Consider the following 20,234-nt stretch of genomic DNA (forward strand, 5'->3'; position numbering starts at 1 on the left):
TTTAAATCATAATGATAACAGAAATCACCCAAATGCCCTGATCAAAAGTTTACATACCCTTGAATGTTTGGCCTTGTTACAGACACACAAGGTGACACACACAGGTTTAAACATCGTGGTATTGTGCTCCTTGAAACAACCACACCGTCTTTTTCCAGAGCAGCCTGTATTTCTCCTGAGGTTACCTGTGGGTTTTTCTTTGTAGCCGGAACAGTTCTTCTGGCAGTTGTGGCTGAAATCTTTCTTGGTCTACCTGACCTTGGCTTGGTATCAAGAGATCCCCGAATTTTCCACTTCTTAATAAGTGATTGAACAGTACTGACTGGCATTATCAAGGCTTTGGATATATTTGTATATCCTTTTCCATCTTTATAAAGTTCCATTACCTTGTTATGCAGGTCTTTTGACAGTTCTTTCTGCTCCCCGTGGCTCAGTATCTAGCCTGCTCAGTGCATCCACGTGAGCTAACAAACTCATTGACTATTTATACACAGACACTAATTGCAATTTAAAAAGCCACAGGTGTGGGAAATTAACCTTTAATTGCCATTTAAACCTGTGTGTGTCACCTTGTGTGTCTGTAACAAGGCCAAACATTCAATGGTATGTAAACTTTTGATCAGGGCCATTTGGGAGATTTCTGTTATCATTATGATTTAAAAAGGAGCCAAACAACTATGTGATAATAAATGGCTTCATATGATCACTATCGTTAAATAAAAGACATGATCAGTCATATTTTCAAAATCAATGCCAAAATTTCTGCCAGGGTATGCAAACTTTTGAGCACTGTGTATATAGATATAGATATAGATAGATAGATAGATAGTTTATTTGTCCTCAGAGGAAATTTGTTTCCACCGTGGGTGCGTAGAAAGCATGAACACAACACCACCATACATATTAACCATCAAAACAATCACAAACATAGAAAAAAAACAAGATCATACAACGAATGCCAGAGCATAAGATGGCATCACAATGGCAGATTACCTATGTGTTTAAATCTCGTATAGCCATAGTAACAAAACTCCTACCATAGCTGGCCTTTCTGCACATGGGTAGTCTATACCTGCAGCCAGAAGGAAGGAGGATGAAATACTGATAAAGTGGATGGTCTGGATCATTTAAAATTTGATGTGCCTTCCATAGTGTATATGAAATGACACAGTCCGATAACTTAGGGGTAGGAATACCAATCATTTTTCTCACTTAATTAGTTATCTTCAAGAGTTTGTTCTTATTGGTAACTGTTAACATATGAAAGAAACAAATGGCACCATACATAAGAACTGGCTCAATGATACTTCGATACAGAAGAAGAAGATGAAAAGGCAGAACAGACAGATGTTTAAGTTTACGAGTAACTGTAAGTCTCTGCTGACAGCACTTGTAAATACCTAGAGTGTGCTGATTGAAGTTGAGATGTTTATCCAATGTAATGCCAAGATATCTGAAATGCTCCACCCTTTCAACCATCTCTCCGTTAATGATAATACTGGAAGGATGGATCAATGTTTTGGAAGAGCTAAAAAGCAGTTCCTTAGTCTTTGAGATATTAAGGTGGAGAAATTTATCATTACACCATGTACTAAAATATGCTATAGAGCATTGATAGTCCAAAAAGAATCACTGTCCTTATTAAACAGTGCAAGAATGGCAGTATCATCTGCATATTTAAAGTAATGAGTGGTGGCAACTGGACTCTGACAGTCATTTGTATACAGAATATAAAGAAATGGGCTAAGTACACACCCCTGAGGGGTGCCAGTGTTGAGAACAATAATGGGCAATAATGCATTGTCCACCTTTACCACTTGTGGTCTATTAGAAAGGAAATTATAAATCCAATATACTAGTTGTGATGGAACTTGCAAACACTGTAGTTTCTTGATTACCTGATGACACTGAATTGAATTAAAGGCAGAGCTAAAGTAAATAAAAAGAAGCCTGGCATGATTTCCAGGGATATCCAGGTGTTGAAGAAAACAGTGCAAGAGACAAGCCACTGCATCCTCTGTAACTCTCTTACGCTTATATGCAAATTGGAGACAGTCCAAAAATGGTAGAACATAATGGAAGCATAATGTTTTGAACCATTTTCTCAAAGCATTTCATTATGATAGAGGTTAACGATACTGGCCTGTAGTGATTTAACTCTGCTGGATGAGTTTTGGGAACAGGAATAACAACTGATGTTTTCCATATGACCGGTATTGTTGAAGTACGAAGTGATCGAAGGAAAAGAGAATGAAGAATGGGGGTTAATTCCAGGGCGCAGTTTTTCAAGACCCGACCTGGAATTCCATCTGGCGGTTTACACATAAGCTGGAAATAGACATCCCGCTTTAGCTGAAGGGACTCATAATCCAACTCTTGAGAAGGCAAAGAATCCAAAAGGCTATCACACTCTGCTAGGTATCAAAATTGTCCAGTAAGAGACCTGACTCGCTGAAAAGCTTGTTTGGTGTTCATATTTGCAAAGTCCTGCTCCAATTTGTTTTTATACTTCTTTTTAGCCTTAAAGATTTCATTTTTGATGTCCTGATTTATAATTTTTAGACCAGCAAAGTCCTTCTGCCTAAAGGCAATTTTCTCTTGTGGAAAATATATTTTAATCGATGAGTTGATCCATGGTTTTGAATTTGGGTATGTTCTGATAGTCTTTACCGGTATCAAGAAATCCATACAGAATTTAATGTAATCGGTAATAACTGAAGTCTGCTCATCAAGCTCTCCCTCAAAAACTTCCCAGTCTGTACATGCAAAGCAGCCTTGAAGGCATGCAATAGCATCCTCCGACCATTGAGGGACGCTGTGTATTACTGGTCTGCGTTGTTTCAGCTGTTGTTTGTAAACAGGAAGTAAATGGATAACATTATGATCTGCTAATCCTAGCGGTGGGAGAGCTCTAGCTTTATAGGCTTCCGGGATATTACTGTAACACAAATCTATAATTTTATTAAATCTTGTTGGTACATCTACATATTGATTGAAGGCTGGCAATGAGTAATCAAGCTGACAGCTGTTAAAGTCACTAAGAGGTAGTACTGGAGCATCCAGGTATTTGCTGAGCATAACCTGTGTATTATACGCTATCTGCTCAGCCGCTGCCTTGACATTAGCGCTTGGTGAAACATACACACAGCTAAGGACAACTAATATATATATATATATATATATATATATATATAGGGTGTAAAGTTTAAAATTTCTCACGGTTCGGTTTGTATCACGATTTTAGGGTCACAGTTTTGGTATTTGTTATGTTCAGAAAAAATATATATTACTGCCAAATCCAAAGTAAAAACATTCTATTTGGTAACAAACACTTCAAGAGATTTGCTCTCACTACAAATCACCATGATTGTACTACAGTATCCATAGTTTAACCATAGTATTTTTTGTAAAATCATAGTAACCACAAAATTAACATGGTTACTGTCATGGTTACAATACTATAGTAAAATCATGGTTATTATATGGAAACTACAGTATTACTGTTGTAAAACAATGGTTAATTGTATCAAAACTATGATTTCTGCCAAGAAATCAATGGTGACAGCAGTCATTGTTACTTCAGTCATGGCAACTACAATATTACTATAGTAAAACCATGGTTACTATATGGCTACTACAGTATTACTGAATTACTGAAACTATTTTTTTTTTACTCAACTCAACATTTAACTTAATACCTGCATTTATGCTACATGCATCAACATAAAGTGCATTTCATTCTCAACTCAACATATCTTCAGCATTCAGAAGCTGTACAACACTATAGAATGAAAAACCTTACTGTTAAAATGGATGCTAGAAGGGATGTCGTAACGCAACACAAGTGTTTTAATCATACCCGGAAATCCCACATCTTCATCAACGGAGTAGGGCAACATAACTTTGGCAATGAACACTCCAAGCACTTTAGTTAATGTTATATGTCTGTCTGAACTAGCATCGAGTTCCTTAAAGACGGAAGGGAGTGTGTCTGTGTGCAGTTTCGGCTCACCTGCAGCTCTGTGCACGCTATATATCCTCGGGTGATGTCTGCGTAAATAACTAATCAAACATCAATGTATTACCAGTATATGGCACTTGCGTCGAGCAATGTCTGCAACCAATGCCTGTTTTGTAAAGGTTTTATGACCCTCGCTGTTGTGATTGACTGCAAAAATAAAAACGTTTCCAGACAGGAGACATGAATGACACAGGGGCTTCTATATCTTGTGACTTGTTTACTCAGCTTGCCATTTTCAACTTCACACAAACACATGCAGAACTGTGATGTCATCAACTGATTTAACATACTAACAGTTAATAGGACAGCTTCTCTCTGTAGAAAGTTGACCCACATGAAACAGGCAGAGCATGTCTACAGGTGCATTAGCGGAGGCTATAACTGCGCATGCTATTTGGCGCTTTATTTTCTTTGTGAAACTGTATGATCCAAATGCATCATTAAACTTGAGATGAACTGTGGTGCAAATGCTTACCGAGCCATTGGTGGTGAACCATACGGCTTGTTTTTTTTACCGAGAACTGTTACACCCCTAATATATATATGTGTGTATAATCTGTGTATTCTGTTTTGTAATAACGTTTCTCTATTCATTGATCAAAACAGAAGCTTTGCATAATAGAACACATACAACGATAAAAAGGATAAAGCAGGTTTTGATTGTTCAGCAACTCATAAAAAGGCGCTCTGAAACGGTCTTAAGGGCCGCGGCGAATAAACCAGATCTCATTTCGCCGTTGGGCTACGCCAGGATTCTCATAAACAGCCACCATGTAGCGGTCGTGGAGAAAATCCTCAGAGTTCCCTAGAAGCTCCCAAAGGATGCTGATCTGATGAGAGATGGTCTCCTCCGTAGTGGTTCTATAAAAAACTCTAGAAAACAAAGAAAAGGCAAATTATAACCAACACTTAGAATGCATATCGGTCTGTAAATTACAGGACCAGCAAATTAAAAATTATCTAGCATCATGAAAGACAGTGAAATATTTTATTGGAACTAATTTTCAGGAGCATTTTTTCAACCTGGTCTCATGGAATCATGTTACTATACCTACATTTTTTCAAAATTATATTTACGTGGCCCGTTATATGTATCACGGCAGTTTCCTGGTAAAATAAACACTAGAGGCACTACAACAACGACTTTTATTCACTTTCACAAAAATCACGAGTAGAACGGCAGATAATCAGTTCACTAACACTTTTTGCAACGCTATCATTTTAACGTTTGCATTACATAACCAACTACATTTACAAGCTTGTTTGAGTTCGATCAAATTGCATGCTAGTGTTGCACTTGTGATGCATAGGATTGGGGTACAAGTCCTGAAAAGCACGTGAGGCGAAAGTGTTATAAAAGCGTGACAAAATGACTTTGTTATTTCAGCAATTGCGTTTTTATCTTACATTTGCTTTTTCTGACACTATCAGTTAGGTTTAAGGTTTAGGGTAGGCAGGTAGGTTAAGTTATTTAAAACTAGATTAACCTTATAAACCTCATGTGTTTGGGAGAAAATGTTACTCTCTTTTAGCGCCACTTAGGGGCCATTTCAACTCGGAACTGCCGTGATACGTGTAATGAACTTAGTAATTTCATTCTGCAAAAATGTCGCCACAGTCACATAATTTTCATGAGATCAGGCTGCATTTTTTTTCTTTGTGACGGCATTATTTTTACTAACCATATAAATTTGTAAAGTAATTCAATTAAACTAATTAATTAAAATAAATTCACAATCTGAATAATTATTAAAAAAATCAACTACTATCAGGGGTCTTCACAGATTGGGGTGCTTGTATACCTGGCGATGACTCTGATGGTGTCCCGGTGGATGATGGTGATATCTCGATCGGTTGGTTCTGGTGGGTCGGTTTGGAACTCAGCAGGCAGATGATACGCTGTCAACACATCCTTCATGAAATTACTGCCATCCTCTGACATTTAAATCTCATTCACAACGGGCACAGACATGCCCAAATACCATCCTACAGAAACAGTGGCAGAAAAAATCATATTGTAATTATATTTACAAATATTGCTATTGAACTTGTGATGTGACAAACATTTGACATACTATATAATATTGGTGCTGCTTGGATAAAGGAAATGTATAAAAAATAAAATAATAATTCACAGCGAAACAGCTGAACAGGTTGTGCAAAAACTACAAATGAGAAAATCCAAGAAATTCCTTTAGTCACGAAATTAACTGACAATAGAGTGAGTAAATCTTTAAAGGTGTTTACACTTAAAAGGATAATTCACCCAAAAAAGAAAATTCTCTTATTTACTCACCCTCATGCCATCTCAGATGTGTATGACTTTTTCTTCTGTTGAACATAAACAAAGATTTTTAGAAGAATATCTCAACTCTGTAGATCCATTCAAAGCAAGTTAATTTTTGAAGCTCCAAAAAGCACATAAAGGCAGCATAAAAGTAATCCATATGTCTCCAGTGGTTAAATCTTTAGGAGTGTGTGGGTGAGAAACAGATCGATATTTAAGTCCTTTTTACTATAAATCTCCACTTTCACGTTCTGAAAGTGAAAGTGGAGATTTATGGTAAAAAAGACCAAAGAAAAGATCAATATTTTAGTCTTTTTTACCATAAATCTCCACTTTCACTTTCTGAATGTGAAAGTGGAGATTTATAGTAAAAAGGACTTAAATATCGATCTGTTTCTCACCCACACACTCCTAAAGATATGGATTTAACCACTGGAGACGTATGGATTACTTTTATGCTGCCTTTATGTGATTTTTGGAGCTTTAAAGGTCTAGTCACCATTCATTTGCATTGTATGGACTTACAGAGCTGAAATATTCTTCTAAAAATCTTCGTTTGTGTTCTGCAGAAGAAACAAAGTCATACACATCTGGGATGGTATGAGGGTGAGTAAATGATGAGAGAATTACATTTTTGGGTGAACTGTCCCTTTAAGTCTTCTTTAATAGAACCAAACTCGGGCATCTTTCAATTTACTTAAAATTGAACCGAGTGAAAAAGAACACAGTTCTCTTTGCGTTCACTCTGTGACTAGAATTTAATCTCTTATTGGTCCACTTTAGTTGTGACTGAATGGGGCTCAGTACACTTTTTATTTAAACTTTTTTTTTTTTAACCCCATACTACTGATGTAATATTATTACACTGCCTGGCCAAAAAAAAAAAAAAGTCACATATTTTAATATTTTGTTGGACCACCTTTAGCTTTGATTACGGCATGCATTCATCGTGGCATTGTTTAGACAACCTTATGCAATGTCAACATCACAACATTTATTTCCGTCCAGAGTTGCATACATTTTTGGCCGAGATCTTGTATTGACGACGGGAGAGTTGAACCACTCTGTAAAGTCTTCTCCAGCACATCCCAAAGACTTTCAATGGGGTTAAAGTCAGGACTCTGTGGTGGCCAATTGATGTGTGAAAATGATTCCTCCTGCTCCCTGAACCACTCTTTCACAATTTGAGCTCGATGAATCTTGGCATTGTCGTCCTGGAATATGCCCGTGATGTCAAGGAAGAAAAAATCCCTTGATGGGATAACTTGGTCATTCAGTACATTCAGGTAGTCAGCTGACTTTATTTTATTGCTGCATAATGTTACTGAGCCTAGACCTGACCAACTGAATCAACCCCAGATCATAACACTGCCTCTAGACACTTGTACAGTGGGTACTATGTATGAAGGGTGCATCGCTTCATGCACTTCCCTTCTTACACTGTCGCGCCCATCGCTTTGGAATAGGGTAAATCTGGACTCATCAGACCACATGACCTTTTTCCATTGCTCCACAGTCCAATCTTTATGCTCCCTAGCAAATTGAAGTTGTTTTTTTCCCCGATTAGACTCACTAACAAGTGGCTTTCTTGTGGCCACACAGCTGTTTAGTCCCAGTCCTGTAAGTTCTCGTCACCTTGTGCATGTGGAAATGCTCTTACTTTCACTATTAAACATAGCCGTGAGTTCTACTGTCGATTTTTTACGATGTGACTTCAAGTGTTTTAGTGATCTCTGAAAACGATCATTTAAGATTTTTTTCTGACCACATTTCTTCTGTGAAGCTGACGATTCACCACTATCCTTTCAGGTTTTAATAATGCATTGGACAGTTCTTAACCCAATTCCAGTGATTTCAGCAATCTCCTTAGTTGTTTTCTTTGCTTGATGCAGGCCAATAATTTGCCCCTTCTGAAACACAGTAACATCTTTTCCACGACCACGGGATACGTCTTCCGACATGGTTATTTAAGAAATAAGAATCTACACACTGCATCAGTTAGGGTTAAAAGAATTGTTGCCAGCTGAAACATATTAATCACTGCAATAATGATCCAGTCATAGGCTCTTAAGTATCTACTTATTTAAATCCAAACAGCAATTTTTTATTTTTTTGGCCAGGCAGTGTTTTTTCCAAAATCCCTAAACCAAGACCAGTATTTCTGACTGTAACTTCTAGAGCTTTCCAGAAACATCTAACCAACATGGCACAGACCTGCAGGCTGTTCTAACTCAGGTTGCTACACTGCAAACACAATTTTGTAACTATGGTATTTTTTGGTAGAACTATGGTTGTCATGGTACATGTTTTTAGGAGTTTCAAAATACATTATGATGCTTTCCAGTCCAAAATGGATGCAATTGATTTTATCAATATCAACATTTTTTTTTCTTTATTTCTACAGTTTGAGATTACATGTTTGTGTGCACGTTTAAATGTTTAATTTGATATTTTTTAAAGTATGTGAAAGAATATATAGAGGTTGACTGATATATTGGTTTTGCTGATTAATCGGCACCAATAACAGATTTCTGGAACTATCGGTTGAACTAAGGAACCCTGTTGCGTTCGGTGCTGGAGCGGCTGGGAAGGGTCCGCTGTTGTTATACAGTATGAGAGTGGCCTCTAGAGGCGAAATAAAAACCTTTCACTTCACTGATGCCTTGTAGTGTTGTTTTGACACGCGAGACTACACTCTACATGGAGCGGAACACTTCAGATGTGGATTTAAAACATCAACAACAAAAAGGTAGGTATACAGTATGCTACAGTACATATTGTCATATCATTATAAAGTAATTAATTTGTTGACTAGATGCTGCATTAGTTGAGAACAGCAGTATGTTTGCTGACAAGGCTGAGAGGACGCGAACATTAAAGATAACCTCAAGTGGTTAGAACAATGTGACAAAAATACACGCAAGTCCTACCAATGTTTAAATGTCACAATTGTTACCATCTGTTACCATCTATTTGCATTAGTTTATATCCAGCTGGTCACATTTATGCATTCATTAACCAGCTAAGTTGCATATTTAAAGCTAGTGACGTGAGAAAGCAAATTAATATCTTCATGCAGCCGAGAGAAACATATAAACAAATCAGAAACGCATCTGATTTCAATTTTAAAAAATTATCCTCACTGTAATATGATGACTTCAGATCGATCACATTCTTGTGCTTAAAAAAGGCGAGACACAGTGCAACAAAGAGTTTAACAGAAAGCAGGTGTCTTAATATGCTTGTAAAGTTTTTTGTTTTTTTTTGCAATTAACAATTTTTATTGATTCCAATGACAAATCCAATAAACATAACAGGAAACAAGGAATCACATTACATAAACCTAAACCCTTCCCACCCAACACAAACACACACACCCCAGTGGCCTGACATCAAACCAATAATGACACAATATAAACAATAAATCAACAGACAGTATTCAGAAAAAAATACAAAATAAAATAAGAAAAAAAAACCAATAAGAACGTACACACACATTCAATATTACCCATCTCCCTCCACCGTCTCCCCCCCGAGAGCCCTCCACAAAATCCAAATACCTACCCCATTTTTTTTATAAATAATCCTGTGTTGCCCAGCGTTCTACAAACCATCCCCTCAAAAGCCGCCGCACAATGACCGTCCCATCGCCTAGAACACAGAGCCTGGGGCAAAATTAAACCTGAGCAGCCAACACCTCACAAATAAAATTCTGATCCCTCAACCAAAAATCTTGAATCTTAACACACCCCCAAAAAACATGGGTTATGTCCCCATCTTCTGATTGGCATCGCCAGCAGGTGGGTGTGTCTTTGAGAACAAGTCTATACAATATAGAGGGGGTCCAATAGAATCAATGTAAAATCTTAAATTGCATCAGACGCACCCTTGCATCTCTAGATGTAGACTTTATGTTTTTTAGAATCTTAGCCCACACTCCCTCCTCCAATACCAAATTTAAATCTTTCTCCCATACCCTCTTAAGAGAAATTGAAGCTCCGTCACCCATACTCTGAATTAGCAGGGAGTATATACTGATGCCTCATGACCTTTTCCAAAAGCAGTAATCAAAACTCCCAGAGTATCTGCTCCTTTAGGGGGGTGTATGCTACTCCCAAAAATAGCACAGAGCAGGTGGCGCAGCTGTAAATGCCTAAAGAATTGAGATCTGGGAATCCCAAAATGTTGAATCAAATTTTCAAAAGATCTCAATACTCCACTCTCATATAGGTCACCAAGTGTATTAACACCCCCTCATAATCCAGTCTGTCCAGTAGAAAGGGGACTTAGTAATACATAGTTTAGTGTTCAGCCATAAACTCAAGGCAACATTTAGATAAAGATCCGAATTAAACACTCTGGACACTTTTGTCCATACTGAGTACAAATGCGAAATAATGGGGTGTGATTTAACTTCTCTGGTTAGATTGATAGAAAGGCTTTACAATGGCAAAATAGGGTGCAAGAACTTCCTGTTCAATACAAAACCAGGGAGGGGCTCTTTCAGGTGGAAGTGACCAATGAGCCAAATGCCTGAGACCGAACGCATAATAATAAAAACAATTTTGGGTAGGCCTAGCCCACCTTTGTCAATCAGCCAATGAAATTTGTTGAAATGTAGTCTGGGACGTTTACCATTCCAAATGAAGGACTTCGCTATGTTATCAAATTGCTTGAAATAAGAGAGGGGGACATCTATAGGGAGTGACTGTAGCAGGTAGTTGAATTTTGTAATACAGTTCATTTTAATAACATTAACCTTCCCAATCATCGATAAATTTAATGAAGCCCACCTGTCCACATCGCTCGAAAACCTATTTATTAAAGGGTCAAAATTAACTAACTAAATCAGACAAATTTGCTAGGAATAAAATACCCAAATACTTAATGCCCTGTTTGGGCCACTGGAAGGCGCCTGGCTGGAAGGCTGTTACTGGGCAGTACGCTGTCAGAGCCAAATCTTCAGATTTAGACCAACTGACTTTGTATCATGAAAACTTGGAAAAGGAATTAATTATTCTGTGGAGGCAAGGCATAGATCTAGTAGGATCAGAGACAAATAATAAAATATCATCTGTGTAAAGCAGAAGCTTATGCGCCACACCTCCCGCCATCACCCCTGGAAAATCATCCTCCTTTCTTATCGTGGCTGCTAATGGTTCCAGGGCAAGACAGAACAATAACAGGGAAAGAGGGCAACCCTGCTGAGTGCCCCTATCCAGAGTAAAATAATCTGAAATTAATCAATTTGTTTGTACCACTGCTACAGGGTGTCTATAAAGTAACTTAATCCAATCAATAAATGTACTCCTGAACCCTTACATTTCCAAAATCTTAAAAAGATAATCCCATTCTACAATATCAAATGCCTTTTTGGCGTCAAGTGAGATGGCAGCGACCGGTGACTGATCATTCGCCACTGACCACATGATTTTGATGAAACACCTAATGTTATCAGAAGAGCTATGGCCCCGAATAAACGACACCTGATCTATATGTATAAGAGATGTCATAACTTTACTTAATCTAGCTGGATCAGGGAAATTGGACGGTAACTTTTACACTCGCTTGGATCTTTGTCATTTTTAAGAATCAGACTGATCCGGGCTTGTGTCATGGTTGGGGGAAGCTTTCCATTCTTTAATGATTACGTATAAACATTAAACAAAAGTGGAGCCAATTCTGTGGCATAAGATCTAAAAAATTCAGCAGCAAAACCATCTGGCCCCGGAGCACTGCCTGTAGGTAAGGCCTTAATTACCTCATCAAGCTCCTCCAAGGTTATCTCAGAATCAAGATAATTTTTTTGCTCAGTCGTCAATTTAGGGAGATCTAATGGTTCCACAAATTTTCTAATATCGTCATTAGTAGATGAAGACGTGGAACTACAAAGATCAAGATAGAACTCTGTAAAGGCATTATTAATATCAATGGCCGAGGGAATGGTAGAAAATGACTCTCTCTGCTTTATATATCAAGCCAAAAGCTTCCCTGCTTTGTCCCCCGACTCCTGAATATCCAAAACTCCACTTTCTGCGACAAAATAGTATTATATCTGTATTTCAATCGGGTCAATTCTCTGAGGCCATCAGACGACATTCGGCGCTTCAGCTCTGCCTCTGCACTTTTAATATTCCCTTCCAACTCCACGAGTTCTCGTGCTTTGGATTTTTTGGTGAATGAAGCATACTGTATGATCCGACCCCTAAGAACCACCTTAAGTGCCTCCCAAGCCACGCCCACAGAAGATACTGAGGACCAGTTGGTCTCCATATAAACACTGATTTCAGTCTTTAACATTTGTTGGAAATCAGGATTTTGCAAAAGGGATACATTAAAGCGCCATCCATACGATTTCTTTTTCTCCGTATGTGGCAACATCTCTAAACTCACCAGGGCGTGATCTGAGACTAAGATGTTTCCAATTGAGCAATCAACAACAGATGAAATGAGGGACTAAGATATTAAAAAAATCTATTCTAGAATAAATCTTATGGACTGATGAAAAGAATGTATAGTCCAAACCAGATGGGTTCAAAAGTCTTCAAATATCTGTAAGACCAAGATTCTTACACATCCTGTGAAGCATCAATGTTGCTCTAGGGGGCTTACACACTTTTGCTTCTCTATGATCAAGGACTGAGTCAATCAACAGATTAAAGTCTCCTCCCAATATTATATCATGAGGGGTGCCAGCGGCTTGCAACATCCCTTCAAGATCTATAAAAAAAACCTTTGATCATCAGCGTTAGGTGCGTAAATATTAGCCAAAATCAACCTTTGCCCCTGAATTTCAGCTAAAACAATAATGACTCTTCCCAATTTATCATTAATCTGTTTGAGAAATTTGAATTGTAGATGTTTATTTACCAATATAATGACTCCCATGCTCTTACTTGAGCCAGTACTAAAGAAAATATGTCCATCCCATATCTTCCCAAATTTTTCAGCTTCCTGCTGGGAAAGATTAGTTTCTTGAAGAAACACAATATCATATTTCTTACGCTTAAGAAAATACATAACCTTCCTTCTTTTTATGGGGTGCCCCAACCCATTCACATTCCATGTGGAGAGAGACAATCCACTCATATTAACATTTGACATTTTGATATAATAGAAAAAATAAATTGTGTCAAAAACAAAATTATAAAGACCACATTTCAACATAAGTGTACCCTGAACTTTCCCCCAAACAAAACAAACAGAAAAAAGAAAAACGTGTGCATTAACCCCACGCATGACAGCACCAACCGGCGTCGATCACTCTAAACTCAAAGAGTCTATGCATGCCTACAAGAGCCCCCGCGACAACTTTGCCATTGGATTGCTCAAGCCCGGTGCTTCTATACAAATTTTGAGACAAAATTACATAACAGAAAATACTTTGTAAAACAAACTCCAGCCAATAGAAGGCATAAGCACAAAGAACAAACAGATTCATCCACAGCTGTCCCGAAGGCATGTTCCTCCACAAAACAATCTCCAGCCGCTAGGCGGAACCAGCACAAAAAGAAACAAAACAGGCGTCCCGGTTCCTCGGACGGTCAAGTGTATATTTAACGAGTCAAGTTGACTCAGAGGCCACATAAGAAACACACCATGATTTCCTTAGTCCATCAATTCTATAAAAGACATAGCTTGTTGTAGGCATCCAGCCGCTAGGCGGAGCCAACACAAAAAGAAACAAAAATGGTGCCCAGCTTCCTCAGACAGCCAAGATTAAGTACAGCGAGTCAATCCACTCACATGAGAAACACCAAATGGCTTACTCATTCCAATGTTTTTATGAAGGACAGTGCTTGCTTGGGGCATAAAAATACTTTGCGGCCTTCCTTAGTATTTATACTCAGTTTGGCCGGGAACATCACTGCAAAAGCAAAATTCTGTTGATGTAAAAGTTTCTTGCATACCTTGAATTGATCACGTTTCTCTCGTCTAATTCACAAAGTCTGGGAACAAGAAAATGTTGTGATTCTTCCAAGAAAGCTTTCCTTTGCTCCTCGCCTCGCATAACACAAGATCTTTATCGGATGATCTCAGGAATTTGGCAAGGATTTGGCCTGTCTCCCTCAGCCGATCTACGAGCTGGAACCAAGTGAGCTCGCTCGATTTCCAGTTTATGGCCTGTTATGTCGGGCAGACTCGGGAAGAGCTCGTCTAGGAACCATATCTCTGCCCTCCTCATTCTCAGGAATTCCAACAATTCGGATGTTATTCCTGCGGCTTCTATTCTCAAGATCTTCAAGTTTTTCAAAAACGTGTTCCAAATCAACTTTGGTCACCAGCGGATTATCAGATAATTCCCTCTCCGATGACTCCAGATAATCAATCCACATCTGCCACTCTTGTAACCAACTCAGAGAATTTTGTTTCCATCGCTGTAATCGATCAACGTATTACAGCGAGATCTTCTAAGTCAGCAACAACTTTCGTCAGCATCACAAACATGTTGGACAGTTGACGCTGGATTCTCCCGCCGCACCGTCCAAACCGAGTCCCTGGTCCGCAGGCCCGTCAGAGGTTTCAGCCTGAGCACGTAAGTGTCTTTTAATATCTCTAGAGCCTAGGATTTTGAATTTGTTGACATATTGACTTCAAAGAGCAGGGTGTATCAAATCTCACCGGATTATATCACAAAAATAATGAAGAACTAGCAAGGTGCACAGAGCTCGTCATCTACATGTTCGCTCCTCACATGGCATCACGTGACTCTCTCTTTAAAGTTCTTTTTAATTAGACACAGCATCTAAAAAAAACAGTGCTCCTGCACGAGATGCTGAATAAACAGAAACAAAGATAATCGTCTAGCACGCGTTTACATAGGAAAACTAAAGGATGGTTGCAAAAGCGTTCGGTGTGAACAGCCCCTTACAGTTGGTGGAGGTCTTTGGCCATTGCGTCTTGCTCTCTTATAAGCTTTTCTCAGATTAAGCAATGAATTGTTTAAATGCTTTATCAGGAAAGATGTTCAACTTGGAAACGTGTGTCTCGAGATCCTCGCGTTCAGTTCCAGTCTGTTGTGTTCCATCTGTTTTAACAGCCCCTGGCCTGTGCTCATAGTCTGAGCCGCTTCACCACCGAGTTCAGCCAAATACCACTGCTATCTGTGAATATTGCTACTCTACATACAACTGTACTGAATAAAAAACAATGTGGTATTTTGCTGTTATTTTGCAACTTAAGTCTGGAGTAGTAGGAATCAGTGCAAGTGTAACACCATGTGAACTGTCTATTGAAGCGTTTTCCCAATCATCTATCTAACCATCCATCATCCATCATCAAATTTTCAGACAAGGCTTTTTCAAGCCAACATAAAAGTTCGTCTTGACAAATTTTACCCATCTAGTTATTATTATGATAGTGAATTTTACAAAACAATATTTACCAAAAATAAAAATTTTATTCATAATTTATTCTTTGATTTTAGGGTGATTTTCACGAAACTGGTCTTGGTCCTATTTTACTCAAATCAAAAGAAACAAATAATATTAGAAATTATATTTTGTATACAGCAAAAAAAGTCTGTTTTTAGGACCATTAAGATCTTTTACATTGTGACATTTTTTTCATGACATTTCATGCACATTGTACCCCAGAATTCTCATTACCGCAATGCAAAAAAAAAAAAAAAGATGGTCATTATAATATTCTTATTACCGCAAAATTATTTTATTTTATTTCAATTGCAAAGTATTTATACATCATATTAGTACTCTTTCGATACTGCCTTTTATTTTTTGCTCATTTCAACTAAAAACAAAATCATTGTACAACAAAATCTTTTACTGTAATATAGTAAAATAATTTATGTTAATGAGAATCATCATTGAAAACAAAGGGAATAGTAAAATGAAAACAGATTTGTGTAATGCAATTGAGGCAAAACAGATTTGCTTAATGCAATTGAGGTAAAATTTAATTGGATGGTAAAAAGTGTCCTGAAAAATGCAAAAAATCTAAATGGTCCTAAGCTTCTTTATCTTTATGCAAAATATAATTTTATGTTTCCTTTTGTATTAATTTGGGGTTAAATATGACCCGGAACAATATTATTTATTATCTTAAGCTCAACCCATGATTTAACAACCACGGTGACTAGTCTAGTCATACACCAGAGCCAAGCCATAAAAGCAAAATCCTGAAACTAAAACACCCCAGCCTATTCCAAACCATGACAAAATTTCAAACAACTGTATTGTTAATTTATAACATCCAAAATTTGGGGTTTTAAATGTCTTGAAAGCTGTAGGTTTGTAAGTGTGTGTTTACCTGTTGAATTCTCTTTGCAGATGAAGCGCATGAGTTTCATGAAGCCACTGGAGATGCTTTGCATTACTTGTATCTAAAAAAATATTTTTGTCCATATAACTGCAATTATTTAGACTGTTTTCACAATATTAGTCTCGCTGTAAAACTGTACCCACCACAAAAGCATGAAGACACATTGTGATTTTGTTCCTAACATTTTCATTTTGGTGGCTTCATTTGAGGATACACATGCATGTCGCCACATGGATTTCTGGACAAAAAAATGAAACCCTTTAAGCATCCTAGATAAACCTCTGATTGTATATTTTCTACCGGGGACAAAGTTTTTAGAAGAAGCTAGGGTCGTGACAGACGTTTTACAGTTTGTGTAAAATGGTGTGCACCTTTAAGCAGGCTAGGACTGTTTGTACCTTCTCATGTCTGGAGATGGTGACGGAGGGCACTGGCTCTCGCTCTGTATTCCTCCTTGTCACCTCTGTACAACAACAAAAATCTATTTATTACTTACTTGAAACCAGCTGAAAGTCTATGGGAACAGGCCTAAGAGTATTAGCAGTGATGTGAAAAGTGCGCTGAACATGAAGTACGCATTTATACCTCTTGGGACAGACACATGATGCGTCCTTCCGACGGCTTGCCAGTGGGCATAAATTCTGTCCTGCTCCTCGTCATCCATTGGCTCTGAGCTGTCGGTGATGTCATCATCCACCTGCTCGTCGCTCAAGCCATCAAGATCCTCAATAGAGATGAGAGCCATTGTGCCAAATGTCACTGCGGCCAGCAGCAGTCAATCAGGAAACCTTCAATCATAAACGGATCATTCCTACTATGCAGTACATTCATATTGGGCCCCCTATAAGACTTAAGGCAGGGCTCGGCATTAACACTTGTTCGCTTGTCCTGGACAAGCGGATTTTTAAAGGGGCAAGTGGAAGAGAATTCACTGAACTGATTAAAACATCAATAATGAAAAAATAGGGGCCTGGTAAAGCGAATAAAGACGCTGACTACCACCCCTGGAGTTCACGAATTCGAATCCAGGGCGTGCTGAGTGACTCCAGCCAAGTCTCCTAAGCATCCAAATTGGCCTGGTTGCTAGGGAGGGTAGAGTCACATTGGGTAACCTCCTCGTGGTCACTATAATGTGGTTCTCGCTCTCGGTGGGGCGCATGGTGAGTTGTGCGTGGATGCCGCGGTGGATGGTGTGAGGCCTCCACCCGTGCTATTTCTCCACGGTAACGCGCTCAACAAGCCACGTGATAAGATGCGCGGGTTGACGGTCTCAGAAGCGGAGGCAACTGAAATTCGTCCTCCGCCACCCGAAATGAGGCGAGTCACTATGCTACCACGAGGACTTAGAGCGTATTGGGAATCACAAACTTTCTATCACCCCGCTTTCTATCATAATATTAGAATCAGCGCGACTGATCAGTGCTACTGCTTCTCTCGCAGCATTCCGTGGCTCATTGGACACGTCGTGTTTAGAGTGAGCAGTGAATAGTGACTGGGGCTAACATTCTGCCTTTTGTATTTCATTTAAATTTCTCTCTTCAGTGGGCTTGGAACAACATGAGGCCGAGTAATCATGACAGAATTTAAATTTCTGGGTGAACTATCTTTTTAAAGACCAGTTTAAGTATTTGATTTGCCAAGAACAACAATGTAAATGTAAGCTGGTACATGATTGTATCACGTCTTGCTGGGAGACAAGTGACTGAATAAGAATATTGATGAGAATATTGCTTCTGAATAAATTAGATTTACACCACCGTTTTCTCTCCGGACAAGTAACTTTTTTTTACTTGAACAAGTGAATGACCAGTTTACTTTTCCGAAGGACAAGCACATGACAATCCTTAATGTAAAGCCCTGCTTAAGGGACCCCTTGGTGTGGTCCCCTTGTGTTTCATTAAAACTACAACTTTAGATCCATTCACCTAATTCTGGGATTGGACATATCATGACAAACGCCAGCCCGAATATCGAATAAATGCTAACATGCACAAAAACCATAAATGTAGTTAAAGCAATAGTGAATAAATAAGAAGGACTGCAGAATCAAATCAAAGCCAGGCGCAAGAAACATTTGTACGCGACCTCCCTAATACAACCACATCCACATCCACTCATTAAATACACTTTATTTTATACGTTTAGCGCTTCAGTCACTGTAGGATGCATACGTGAAAACATTATTGTAAATATGACATCACCTACTATCAGGCTTCGCACGCTTACATTATATCAAACCGACCGTTCGTGCGGTTAAAATAGCATGAATAAATGCAAAGTTTGTTGATAATAAATAATGACCTACTTACCTCACAAAGTCGCGCAGACCGCAGATAACTCGGCAAATGGGTGTTTGAGTCAAACTGCGCATGCGGGGAGGAGTGACTCGTCATGTGCTGCTCCACTTGTTTATAAACACCATTTCACGCGGTCATTTTTTACAAGCGTTGGGAATAAAGAACTGCGTCCATTTTTATTTTTTTTAAGTGGAACTTAAATATTTTTATGACGGTCCTTAAAGGTCTTAGTTCTTCTACCGATACGGACGGTAACACACCGCGGTAAAGATAGTTTGTGGTTTGAAATTCAGATTATGATTGATTATAAACCCGCTATGCACTGTTGTAGACGTGTAAATAATGTCGCATGTTATTCTTAATAATTTGTGAATTCAGATGACATCATCCTCCGATCTGCAATCAGTCGTTTAAATTTGACAACTCTTCATTTTCTAATGCAAATAGCTCCAAAAGTTGAACACCTAGAAGACTGAAACCACTCTCATAATGACCAGTCTGATTTGTGAATTTTTTCACAGCAGTTTGTTTTCCTGTCATCCCTTTTTAAGTCCATGAGTCGGGATGGTGCACTTTTCACTTTTCACTCTTCACGTTCCAGCAAACACGCTGTCTGGGTTCATGTTTACCTAAAAAAAATCAGTGTTATAGGCTTTGAGAGGTACATTCTTGAAACACATGATAATTATTATAGAAAAACACTAGTTTCACACAAAACTGGATTGATTTGACTCAGTTTGATGGTTTCATGCATATTGGCATTTTGAATCATTCATAAACTAAGCCATAAAACCAATAAACTAATTAGAATTCTACAAAACGACCAACTAGACGGGTCACACTAGGCTTAAATAGACCATCCTGATCTGTGATTTTTTTTCACAGATCAGTTTTTGTCATTTAACCCTTTTTTGAATCCTTGAGTCAACAGTTTATCTGAAAAATCAGAGTTATAGGCTTTATAATTCAAATCAAAATCAAAATCAAATCACTTTTTTGTCACACGGCCATATACACAAGTGCAATGGTGTGTGAAATTCTTGGGTACGGTTCCGATCAACATAGCAGTCGTGACAGTGATGAGACATATACCAATTTACAATAACATCAAATTAACACAGCACAATTAAACACCTGTTATACACATAATTACACTCAACAATATACAAATAATAACATACACTGTACAGTATACAATACGCACTATATAGATACACATTATTCAATAAAAATAAAAATATATAAAAAAGTATATATATATATATATATGTATTGACATTCAGGCTGTCGGTTGATAGTCAGTTGTTAAGAGAGCATATAATATAATAATAATATAATTTATGACAGT

General features: G+C 38.2%; 1 pseudogene; it reads right to left on the reverse strand.

Annotated features, from left to right (window-relative positions):
* Positions 1-3,124: 3,124 nt before the first annotated feature.
* Positions 3,125-18,964, reverse strand: LOC127438164 (heme-binding protein 1-like; annotated as a pseudogene).
* Between the last annotated feature and the right edge of the window lie 1,270 nt (positions 18,965-20,234).

Source organism: Myxocyprinus asiaticus, chromosome 49 (genome assembly GCF_019703515.2).
Source record: "Myxocyprinus asiaticus isolate MX2 ecotype Aquarium Trade chromosome 49, UBuf_Myxa_2, whole genome shotgun sequence".
In the NCBI taxonomy this organism is placed as follows: domain Eukaryota; kingdom Metazoa; phylum Chordata; class Actinopteri; order Cypriniformes; family Catostomidae; genus Myxocyprinus; species Myxocyprinus asiaticus.